The sequence below is a fragment of the Vicia villosa genome, linkage group LG2 (genome assembly GCF_029867415.1).
Source record: "Vicia villosa cultivar HV-30 ecotype Madison, WI linkage group LG2, Vvil1.0, whole genome shotgun sequence".
Taxonomy (NCBI): Eukaryota; Viridiplantae; Streptophyta; class Magnoliopsida; order Fabales; family Fabaceae; genus Vicia; species Vicia villosa.
This window is the reverse complement of record NC_081181.1, coordinates 62481495-62493998: the sequence shown is the minus strand read 5'-3', so window position 1 is coordinate 62493998 and position 12504 is coordinate 62481495. Positions and strand designations below refer to the sequence as shown.

General features: G+C 40.3%; 1 non-coding gene across 1 annotated transcript; it reads left to right on the top strand.

Annotated features, from left to right (window-relative positions):
• The first annotated feature begins 3485 nt into the window (after nt 1-3485).
• On the top strand, nt 3486-3592 carry LOC131654307 (small nucleolar RNA R71). Its single transcript, XR_009299348.1, has one exon. It is a non-coding gene; the product is annotated as a small nucleolar RNA R71 (small nucleolar RNA).
• Nucleotides 3593-12504: the final 8912 nt, after the last annotated feature.

Below are 12504 nucleotides of genomic sequence, written 5' to 3'. Positions count from 1 at the left end.
GATGGTATGGTTCAAATTCATTTGCTTCAAATTGAGCGATGAGTCTTTCATAAGGGAAATCGTCGTCAATTGGTACTTCTTCGGGTTTTAGATTTTCCAATCGAGAGAGATGATCTGCTACGACGTTTTCAGTGCCCTTTTTATCTTTAATTTCCAGGTCGAACTCTTGTAGTAACAAGATCCATCTCAAAAGTCTTGGTTTGGCGTCCTTTTTGGTTAGGAGGTACCTAATGGCGGCGTGATCAGTGTATATGATTATTTTGGCTCCTACCAGGTAAGAACGGAACTTGTCTAATGCGAATACGACAGCTAATAATTCTTTTTCTGTCGTGGCATAATTCATTTGAGCTTCGTCTAAGGTTCTACTTGCATAGTATATGGCATGTAGTTTCTTATCCTTTCTTTGTCCTAGAACAGCTCCTACAGCATAATCACTTGCGTCACACATTATTTCGAAAGGCTCATTCCAGTCGGGTGGTTGCATAATTGGCGCAGAGATTAATGCTCGCTTAAGTGTTTGAAATGCTTCAGTGCATTTATCGGTGAAAATAAATTCGGCGTCTTTCATGAGTAATTCAGTTAAGGGTTTGGTAATTTTAGAGAAATCCTTAATGAAACGTCGGTAAAAACCAGCGTGTCCTAGAAAACTTCTTATTTCTCTAACGGTTTTGGGAGGTTGAAGGTTTTCGATAATTTCGATTTTTGCTTTATCAACTTCGATCCCTCTATCAGATACGATGTGTCCGAGTACAATTCCTTGTCGAACCATGAAATGGCATTTTTCCCAATTAAGGACTAGGTTTACGCTTACGCATCGTTTAAGTACCAGCTCAAGGTTCGCTAAACATGTTTCAAAACTTCCTCCACAGACAGAGAAGTCGTCCATAAAGACCTCCATTATTCCATCTAGGAAGTCGGCAAATATTGCCATCATGCATCTTTGGAAGGTCGCGGGTGCATTGCAGAGTCCAAAAGGCATTCGTCTATAGGCGAATGTACCATAATGACAGGTAAATGTGGTCTTCTCTTGGTCGTCAGGGTGGATAGGAATTTGGAAAAATCCGGAGTATCCATCCAGATAACAAAAATGTGAGTGTTTAGCTAGGCGTTCAAGCATTTGATCTATGAAAGGTAAAGGGAAATGGTCTTTTCGGGTAGCTTTGTTTAACTTCCTATAGTCAATGCACATTCTCCATCCAGTTTGGGTACGTTGTGCTACAGATTCTCCTTTTGCATTAGTGATTACAGTGACTCCTCCTTTCTTTGGTACGACATGAACAGGACTAACCCATTTACTATCGGATATAGGGTATATTATTCCGGCTTCTAGCAGTTTTTGGATTTCCTTTTTAACCACATCGCTCATAATAGGATTTATTCGCCTTTGATGTTCCCTAGAGGTTTTACTATCGTCTTCGAGCATAATGCGGTGCATACATAGAGAAGGGCTTATACCTTTCAGATCTGATATGTTGTATCCTAAAGCGGTAGGGTATTTTCTTAGGACATTAAGTAATTTTTCAGTCTCGCTTCGTCCTAAGTTGGCGTTCACTATAACTGGTCGGTTTAGATCTTCGTCTAGAAACTCATATCTAAGATCGGTAGGAAGTGTCTTCAGCTCTATAGCAGGTTTCTTAGGTCCAGGTATAGGATCAGGAGTTAAAGCTAAGCATTCACTCAGGTGGTTATCTTGATATTCCTCACGCCAGTTGTCATCTTCAAAAATTGGCGGCATAGGAATTCTTAGGATGTCGGTTTCCGTATTTGGTTCGGATTTTATTTCATGAACACACTCGTCGATTATGTCAGCAGAACAACATGTGTCAATTATAGAAGGTGCTTTTAGGAATTGGGAAAGTATAAATTCTATTTTCTCTTCTCCTACTTCAAAAGTAAGCTTTCCTCGTTTTACGTCTATAATTGCACCAGCGGTTGCTAAGAATGGTCTTCCTAATATGATTGGGATGTTAGAATCTTCTTGGATATCCATAATGATGAAGTCAGTTGGGATGTAGAATTGACCTACACGAACAGGGATATTCTCTAACATTCCTACAGGGTACTTTACTGAACGGTCTGCTAGTTGAAGAGACATTCTCGTTGCTTTAAGCTCGCCTAGATTTAGTTTCTTACAGGTTGAGAGAGGCATCAAACTAACACTAGCTCCTAAATCGCACAAGGCTTTCTCTATAATGGTTTTACCTATTACGCAGGGTATAGAGAAACTACCAGGGTCTTTCAGTTTTGGAGGCATATTGTTTTGGATGATAGCGCTACATTCAGCGGTAAGCGTTATAGTTTCGTTATCCTCGAGTTTCTTTTTGTTCGATAAGATTTCTTTTAAGAACTTAGCGTACGAAGGCATTTCAGTTATGGCTTCTGTGAATGGTATGGTTATGTTTAATTGCTTCAGAAGCTCTACAAATCTTTTAAATTGCGCTTCGGTTTTTGATTTAGCTAATCTCTGAGGGTAAGGAATTGGTGGCTTATAAGGTGGTGGTGGAACATAAGGTTTCTCTTTTTCGGGTTCCACTTCGTTATTGTTCTCATTAGTCTTAGCAGTTTGTTCATCAGTTGTTTTCTTTTGGGTTTCCTTTGGCTCTTGTTGTGACATGGGTACGTTTTGGGTTCTAGGATCTATGGGTCCATCGTAGTTCGTTCCACTTCGTAGTGTTATCGCGTTCGCATGTCCTTTAGGATTAGGTTGTGGTTGAGCAGGAAACGTGCCAGCAGGGGCAGCAGTAGGTGCTTGTTGTTGAGCCACTTGCGAGATTTGAGTTTCTAACATTTTGTTATGCGTAGCTAAAGCATCTACTTTGTTCGATAGTTGTTTTAGTTGCTCGCTATTGTGGATGTTTTGATTCAGGAAGTCTTTATTGGTTTGTTGTTGGGAAGCTATGAAGTTCTCCATCATGATTTCTAGGTTCGACTTCCTAGGGGTGTTTTGAGCAGCTACAGGCGCTTTTTGGTAGCCAGGTGGTACAGCAGGTGCTTGTCCAGGCGCGTACAACGCATTGTTGTTCTTATAAGAAAAGTTCGGGTGGTTTTTCCATCTAGGGTTGTACGTGTTAGAATAAGGGTTTCCTTGAGCGTAATTTACTTGATCAGATGGGACTCCAGTCAAGAGTTGGCATTCAGCAACTACATGCCCAATCAATCCACAAATCTCGCAGTTAGGTGCTACAGCGGCAGCGGTGGCTGAAGGAGTGATGGTTAAATTCTCGATCTTTTGAGTTAAAGCGTCTACTTTAGCGTTAACGCGGTCTATACCACTTATTTCGTACATTCCTCCTTTGGTTTGTGCTTTCTCTAGTGCAGCTCGTTCTCCACCCCATTGGTAATGGTTTTGTGCCATGTTCTCTATGAGTTTGTATGCTTCATCATGGGGTTTGTCCATTAATGCTCCGCCAGCAGCGGCATCTATAGTCATTTTAGTGTTATATAGGAGACCACCATAGAAAGTATGGATGATCAGCCATGGTTCGAGTCCATGATGAGGGCATATTCTAAGCATGTCCTTGTAACGTTCCCAAGCTTCGAAGAGTGATTCGTTATCTTTCTGGGTAAATCCGTTGATTTGACCTCTAAGCATAGCAGTTTTGCTAGGCGGAAAATATCTCGCTAAGAATACTCTCTTCAATTCGTCCCACGTAGTTATGGAATTGGAAGGCAGGGATTGAAGCCACGCTCTCGCTCTATCTCTCAAGGAGAAAGGGAAAAGGCGTAATCGAATAGCTTCGGAACTAACGTTGTTGGCTTTGATAGTGTCGGCGTATTGCACGAACACGGATAAATGGAGATTGGGGTCGTCTACAGGGCTTCCAGAGAATTGATTCTGTTGAACAGCTTGGACCAGTGAAGGTTTTAGTTCGAAATTGTTCGCTTCAATCGCAGGTGGTGCGATGCTTGAATGCGGTTCAGCGCGCGAAGGAGCGGCATAGTCTCTAAGAGGACGAATAGCAGCCATCTCTAACTTCGGGGTAATTTGATTGATTTGATCAGTAAAAATCAATTCCTGATTAATCGGAATTTCTGCTACTTCGGGAAGATTGCGAGCTCGACGTTTGACGTTAATGAAACGTTCGATCTCGTTAATTCGTTGTACTAAGTCTCCTCCTTCTGAACGAGTATTTGGCATACAATCGTTCAAAAAGAAAGGGAAGAATTGACCTAGTCTCTACGGTGTAACAGTGAGTTACGATATCGACTTAAATAGTCCCCGGCAACGGCGCCAAAAACTTGATCGCGACTTTACGTGTCTATAAATCTGATAACTGCAAGTGCACAGTCGTGTCGTGTAGTTTTAAAAGATATCGAATCCACAGGGACTATGAATCGATCTACCGTTATCTAAGGTTACTATGTAAAGCTAGGAGTACTAAAATTTCGATTGTTCCTAAGGGAAAGTGATTGTGAGAAAATAAAGAATAATAATAAAAGACAGGTATCAGTATGTATTTCGTTTAACTACAGGAAATCCGAAGGTCCATTGGCTTTTGCATAATCAAATTAAAAATCTTTACTAATTCAATTGATTAAAAATCCTCGTCTCAAACTTTCGCTCTGTTGAGTCAGACTACTATCCTAATCCTAATGTACGCTTTCGCCATCCCATTAGATTTTAGAAGAGCTTTTTGGAAACAATGTAATTAATAAAATGCCTATTTTATGAGGTTGTTATCTATTTAAATCTCCTAATCTCAAACTTTCGCTCTGTTGACTCGGAGCAAGCTAATATCCCTAACGTACGCTTTCGCCATCCCGCTCGAGTGTAAAAACAATTTTTGGAAATAAATAAGTCCCAATTAGTTTTAATACGCTTTCGCCATCCTTAAAACTAATGTCCTATGTCTACTATCCAGTTAAAGACCTCAAACTTTCGCTCTATTGGTTTTAACCTTTGACCGTCTTAAGCCCTCAAACTTTTGCTCTATTGGTTTTAAGACTTACTAATTAAACTAGACATATAAACCAAAAATAAGTGATATTTAATAAAATATAATTAAGCCAATTTATTTCGGATCCCTACAGTTAACTTACTTTACATACCGACACCTTTAGTATTTTAGCCAGACATATTAATACGGTTAAACATGCATAAATCAGTTTTGTTCATAATAATAAGCATATTAAATGGCATATAATATATCATGCAATAGTAATATAAATAAAGGCGGTAAATAAAAACCTGAATTAAATAAATGGCAAATAATTCTTCAAGTATCGAACCTCCACCACAGCTTGGCTGGATCGTTCTTCGAAATTTAAATGGCAGAAAATAAAAACAAGGAATTAAAACGATAAATCTAACGTAAGGCTAGATCTACGAAAAGTTCACAACGATTTCCAGTGTAGAAATCGTTGTGAGAAAATAAACGGTTGAATGAAAACAGAATAATGAAAAGCGGTTCGCGGTACAATTTCGGCAGCACTTCGTTGGCAGGAAATCGGACAGATTGAAGTGAGATAGCAGGTCCTATTTATAGGAGGGGATTTGCAGTTGGAATCCGTGAATTGAGGGACCTTTTTCTGACTGGGACTTGGAGACGTGCGTCTCCGATTCTCCAGGGAGGCAGCTGACTGACTTGAGACGTGCGTCTCAAGTGGAGATTCTTTAGGGAGGTGGAGACGTGCGTCTCCCCTTTGCTGAGGTGGCAGAGACGTGCGTCTCTGCTTACTAGTGTGGCCTGGGTTGCTTTCCTTCGTGGGCTGGATTGCTCTTTTGGGCCTTTTGGGTCCTAATTGCACTCCCTTTTTACTTCAGCACTCCTTTTCGTCTTTTAAGCATAAATATTGGTCATTTAAGCTCGATTTTCTTTCCTTTTCGCAAATAGACGTAAATGAAGTGTAAAACCTGAAACAGAACAAATACACGCGTAATATCACAATAAATTAACATAATAAACGGAAAATGCTATAAATATCTATGGATTTTAGGCTAAATATACGATATAAAATCGTGTTATCAGATACCCCGGAGGCTTATCAATCCGGTCCCGATGCCTTATGCTCAGTTACTTCCTCGCCTGCTAGAACTTCAGTTGATTGAGCTACGAGAGTCGGCTACGCCTGAAAAGCTTCCTCCCAATTTTGATGCCAATGCTCGATGCGAGTTCCATTCCGGGGCACCTGGCCATGATGTTGAGAATTGTAGGGCGATGAAACACAAAGTCCAAGATCTCATTGACTCCAAAGCAATATCATTCACTCCAAATGGCCTGCACATAAGACGAAGAGTTCATGCACCAGTGAATGTCCGTATTCCATAAAGTGTCACAAAAAGCAATAAGCCCAGAGGGAGTCAAGTTTCCTCAACTATGGCAATCATCATTTCATTTCTGCATTCTCATTCCAAGTATTTCCTGTCTTGTAGAAGGCTACCTCCTTTTTTGAACTCGTTGGTATGATAATAATGAAAGCACCACAAATTCTCGAGCAACTTTGTCAGAATCTTCTTTCCAAGGGGTAATCAAGAATGTTTTGTAGAAGCACCTCTCATTCTCAAGGTTCTTGTACTCAGTTGTATCCGTGGAGATTGGCGTTTCAATTGGTGTTTTGGTCTTTCCTTACAACATATAGCTTCACTAAGTTTGGTGACTACGCAAGGTTCCTCCATGTTTGATGGCAAATACTTCTTCAATAAATATGCTTGGGGCTCCCGCACGAGGGATAAGCAAGACGCACTCTTATCTTGAGCATTGCGCCATTTGCATTTCTCGAATCCCTTATAGCATTACAAAGTTCTGGGGTGACTTTGTCAGATTCTTTTTCCATGTGGTAATCAAGAGCGTTCTACGCAATGCTTCTCATCCTCAAGTTGTTTCCCTGTTTGTCGGAATTTATGTGGGCTAAGATTCGTGTATTGGGTCTTCTTCACCACAAACAGATCTTCTCAATTTGAAGATCGTACAAGGTCCTTTCATTTATGATGGCGATTACTACTCTAGCAAATATGCTTGGGGCTCCCGCACGAGGGATAAGCAAGACGTACTCTTATCTTGACCATTGCATCACTCGCATTGCTCGAATCCCTAAAGCGAGGCAAAAGTTTACGACTCATGGGTGACTTTGTTGGAATTCTCTTTTGAAGTAATCTGAAGTGTTTGGAAGGAACCGCAGAAAGTATTCAAGATCAATAAGTCCAGACGGAGACGAGTCTCCTCAACAACGACACTCGTTTAGTTTCTTTACTGCATTTTCATTTGTAATTTTCTCTTTGTTTGTTTAAGCATTGTTAGCATGTAAAAACTTGTTAATTTCTGAATGAAAATCATAATGCATTGTTTATGTTCGTCTTAAAGAAACCCATTCGTTTTCACTCATAAAATGTTTTGGCAATACGATACCAACGTTATTAATCCCTTGCTTAGGCAAAGAGCGGAGGGAGAATGATGAAAAATAAAAATGCAAAATCTCTAATCATGTGTCTTTGAATAAAACCCTACTGAGGATGTACAGGCATTGTTTCAAATCCCCAAACACTGGAGATATAAGGGAGATGGACCCTCGTTAACCCCTTTGGGCCTTGAAGTAGGAGTTTCTTTTCTAATCACAAAAACCCTTATTTTAACCCTGGGGCAGGGTAGTGTTCATTTAACTTGATCGAGCTTTCAAAACTCACCGAAAAGGGTATGCATCTAAGGATACGACAATGGTTATCCTCCAAAAGGTTGAGGAATGTCAAAACCGCAATGATTATCCTTATTCCATCAAGAGATCAAGAGATGACGATACCACAATGGTAATCCTTCATCAAATCAAAGGAGTGAGGCAGTCGCAATCACCTCCAACGAATCAAAGATAATGTGAGGTCACACGACTTGTTCAAAAAAAAGAGCAAAAAAAAGGATGGCGAAAAAATAATGAAAATATAAGATGAAAAGAAAATGGCAAAAAAGCATGAGAAAAAAGATGATGAAATTGCCAAGCAAGAACAAAGTCATGTGACAATGAATCAGAAGAATAAAAGGTGAGCGACCGCCATGTCCAAAGAACCTCATTGATTCCTCAACCATTTCAAATTCCTTGTGAGGGATGAACACTCATGTCGAGTTAATTGAACATAGGACTGGAGAACATCACGAAGAGGGGTGGGTACAAATAATTTTGAGCCTAAATATCCTTTGTTTCTTTAAACCGGGAACCCGGCCAAGTTACAACCCTTAAAAGTCCTAATTGAAGTAGGGTTTATTTTAAAAAACACACTCCGATGAGATAGCGTTCAACTGACTACCAATGAAGCGAGACTCATATCCATGTTGGTATCGTATGCTTGCTTTATCTTCCATATGCAAAAATCGAGGTTGTGTCGCAACCTCATCTCATAAAAAGTTTACAACTTCAAGATTAACATAGGCTTTGCATTAGAATTACCATTCTTAGAATTAACATTCTTTTGCATGCGAAATATGTGCTTAACATCAAGGAAATTTTCAAGGATGAGAATCAGTGAGCAACTTGATCATGTCAAAATACAAGAGACTTGAGAACTCCGAGGAGTAAAAGCTAAATCGTTTCAAATGTTGACCATCAAGGGGCAAGTTATTCAAAGAACTCCGTTGGGCATGAACAATTAATGCTTTCTTCGATTACCTTGAGGGGAAGAGTTTGAAGACTCCGTTGAGCGTGGTAAAGTTCTTTCCATGTTGTTTGACTTCAAAACAAAGAAAGATTGAGGATTCTAGTAAGATATACCTAATCGGGGGCAATCAAGTCGAGGAATCTCTCTCAAATTCAACTAATCAGGGGCAATCAAGTCGAGGAATCTCTCTCAAATTCAACTAATCAGGGGCAATCAAGTCGAGGAATCTCTCTCAAATTCAACTAATCAGGGGCAATTGCATCGAGGTTTAACCTCTCTCAAATTCTACCAATCTGGGGCAGTTACGTCGAGATTTGACAAATCTCTCCAAGGATCCACTGGGGCAATTTCCTTCATGGGTCATGAAACTTGGAGCACGATCCTCAGAGCTTTATTGGCCTCTCCCTAATCATAGGAGTTCATTTCTCCTGGAACCTTGGTCTCTCCCCAAGCACGGAGTTTATTTCTCCCGAGAGTTTGTTCCATTCCTCAAGCATAGGAGTTTATTTCTCCTAGGAGTTGTCCTACTTCCCTAACCAAGGCTCCTTATTTGGATTTCTCATTCCCAACATGGTGAATCGAGGGAATCTCCTCAAGCTGAAAATCTTCCAAGCAATGGCACATGGTGAGAAGTCAGAAATTATTCTTCAAGTCAAAGAAGGTGCACCTTGCAAGTCAAAGTCCAATATCTATTGGCACCTCTACATGGTCCTTAACACTAAGGGGATTCTCCCTGGTGTTTACCTCACTAATGCCTTTATTTGGCACTCTGCATATAGTATTCACTGCATATAACATTGCATCCTCAAAAGCGTAGCATATCCGTCAAAGCGGATCATTACGCCATACAAAATTCAAACCTGCATACAAAGCATAAGCCAGATAATGCAAATCATCCCTCAATTAAGACAATGATACATCCCCACATAAAATGTCCTTACAAACTCCAATTGATATCTGCTACTCCATTACAAATCTCCTCCACCCACGGTGCCGATACTTGGTTTTACCAATCCCCAATCCCCAGTCTAAGTGTTTTCAATAATCTTCTTGTGGATAGTAGGTCCGTTGACCTTATCCTCAATCTTTTCATTCTTGTGGATCGTAGGTCCGTTGACCTTATCCTTATCCTCTGCATTCCTGTGGATCGTAGGTCCGTTGACCTTATCCTCATTCTTTTCATTCCTGTGGATCGTAGGTCCGTTGACCTTATCCTCATTCTTTTCATTCTTGTGGATCGTAGGTCCGTTGACCTTATCCTCATCCTTTGCATTCTCGTGGATCGTAGGTCCGTTGACCTTATCCTCATCTTTTCATCCTTGTGGATCGTAGGCCCGTTGACCTTATCCCCATCTTTTTCATTTCCTGTGGATCGTAGGTCCGTTGACCTTATCCTCATCCTTTGCATTCTTGTGGATCGTAGGTCCGTTGACCTTATCCTCATCTTTTTCATCCTTGTGGATCGTAGGTCCGTTGACCTTATCCTCATCTTTTTCATTCTTGTGGATCGTAGGTCCGTTGACCTTATCCTCATCCTTTGCATCCTTGTGGATCGTAGGTCCGTTGACCTTATCCTCATCTTTTTCATTCCTGTGGATCGTAGGTCCGTTGACCTTATCCTCATCCTTTGCATCCTTGTGGATCGTAGGTCCGTTGACCATATCCTCATCTTTTTCATTCTTGTGGATCGTAGGTCCGTTGACCTTATCCTCATCCTTTGCATCCTTGTGGATCGTAGGTCCGTTGACCTTATCCTCATCTTTTTCATTCTTGTGGATCGTAGGTCCGTTGACCTTATCCTCATCTTTTTCATTTCCTGTGGATCGTAGGTCCGTTGACCTTATCCTCATCCTTTGCATTCTTGTGGATCGTAGGTCCGTTGACCTTATCCTCATCTTTTTCATTTCCTGTGGATCGTAGGTCCGTTGACCTTATCCTCATCTTTTTCATTCTTGTGGATCGTAGATCCTATCATTCCATCGAACCCGTATTTTCCAACCACAGTTTCATACAACAATCATTTCCATTGAGAACCTTGTATTGGCACCTTGGCTACGTTACAAGCTACCCCATTTCAACCCCTTACCATAAATTCTTCCACCAGAAAAAACAAATCTCTTTCCCCAGCAGATATCAAAACAAAAACATAAAAATAGGGATATTACTCATACCATCTTTTTAGAACAAATTTCTGGCACTTTGATATTTAATCTTCTTCTACCTCGAATGTTCGAAAGGCTAGCACCAATCTCACCTTCAGGTTTAAGACGATTAAATAGGGGCAGCTGTCATACCCCAAATTTGTCCTACCCCTTAACTTCTAACTGGCTTATGCCTTTCATTTCATATGCATCATCTTTCTATTAGGTCATTAACATAATCATATGTTCATTAATCAATAAATGGGGCAGAGGATCAAGGTCATAGATAGAGCTGAGGTTTCACATGGTTTGAAGTTCGTATCTCGGGCAGGTTTGTTCCTATTGAGATTCTCAACTGATCATGGAGTGAGGCCCGTTTCGTTGTGCTTATGTTAACTAGTGGATTTTTAAGGTTGTGCCTATGATTATCTTATTGTCAAGATTTCATCTGGTTCATTCTTCAATTCAAAGTTTTCCATACAAGCTACTCGTCTAAGTCTCCATGAAAAGAGTGTGGATTCATTCATTTGGAGTGTGTACTGGGCCATTTTCAATGATAGAGACATTTGATATAACTTTGACTATTGGTCAAAGTCAACCATGGAAGGTTGACTTTTTACCAAAGTTCATAATGGGTCATTTTGGGACTTTGTCTTATGATGTTGGTTGCGGCACAGTGAAGAGATTTAGAAGCTTGGAGAATAGCACATAGAGAAAAGATTTGAATATCAAAAGTGATATTGGAGGGAAAGAGCAAGATTCAAATTACTTATACATGCCCATTACAAAATCCATACATCACTGAAGAAAAAGTTATACAAAAAAATACATTGGACTCCTACTTCCTAAAACTCCTTGTTTCCATCATAATTTCATTAATACGGTGTTGCACCATGTCATTCTATTTTGGAAAGATCATACGCAAAAGGGAAGTTACATGTTAGTATCTTTTCTATACAAGATTCTGTTACAAGTCAACTCCATTCATAAGAGGATGTGATGTTACACCATTCAAATGTCCATACAAAAACCGAATTCATTACAAGTTTCAAATACAAATGCAAAAGAGAGAATCCTGTTCCTAAGACCTATCCCCCTTCAAAGCTCCAGCTTCACATGGCTTACATGGTGCACCATATGCTGCCCTCAAATAGATGCAGCAGCTCCAGAAAACATTTCTTGCGACAATCAAATCGGCAGCTCCATTCATCATCAAGCATCCAAGACCTGCCAGCTTCTCCACATTTTAAAACAGGGTCCCTGCATATTACAAAACCACACCAATGTACACAGTCAGCAGCAATTCCTAAAAGAAAACCAAAATCACAACCTGCAAACATACAAGAGTTCAAAAGCACAGTCCATTCAAACATCAGAATAAAAAACAGTCAACTTCAACCTCCTCTTTGTATTCCCGAATGGCAGCCGTGAATTCCAAGCCCTGCACCTGTAGAGAGCAGCCCCTGCAACATACATGCGTGTATCACGCAGCCAAGATTCAAACCCTACAAGATCACAAAATACATCAACTTCACAACAGCATCAAGCCATGTACCAAACCTGCATCACTAACGCAATACTGATTCAGAAGGATTACTAACACAAAGTCACCAAAATCGATTAACAGTTGCAAATACACTGCTAACTTTAAACATCACCTTTGAGTATGCCAGCTCACAACAGTTTCGATTGCCCTTCTAACACATAACCACCTATAACTAACATCACCTTTGAATTTTCTCATAACTCTCAATCATCACCTTTGAATATGCCAGCTCACAA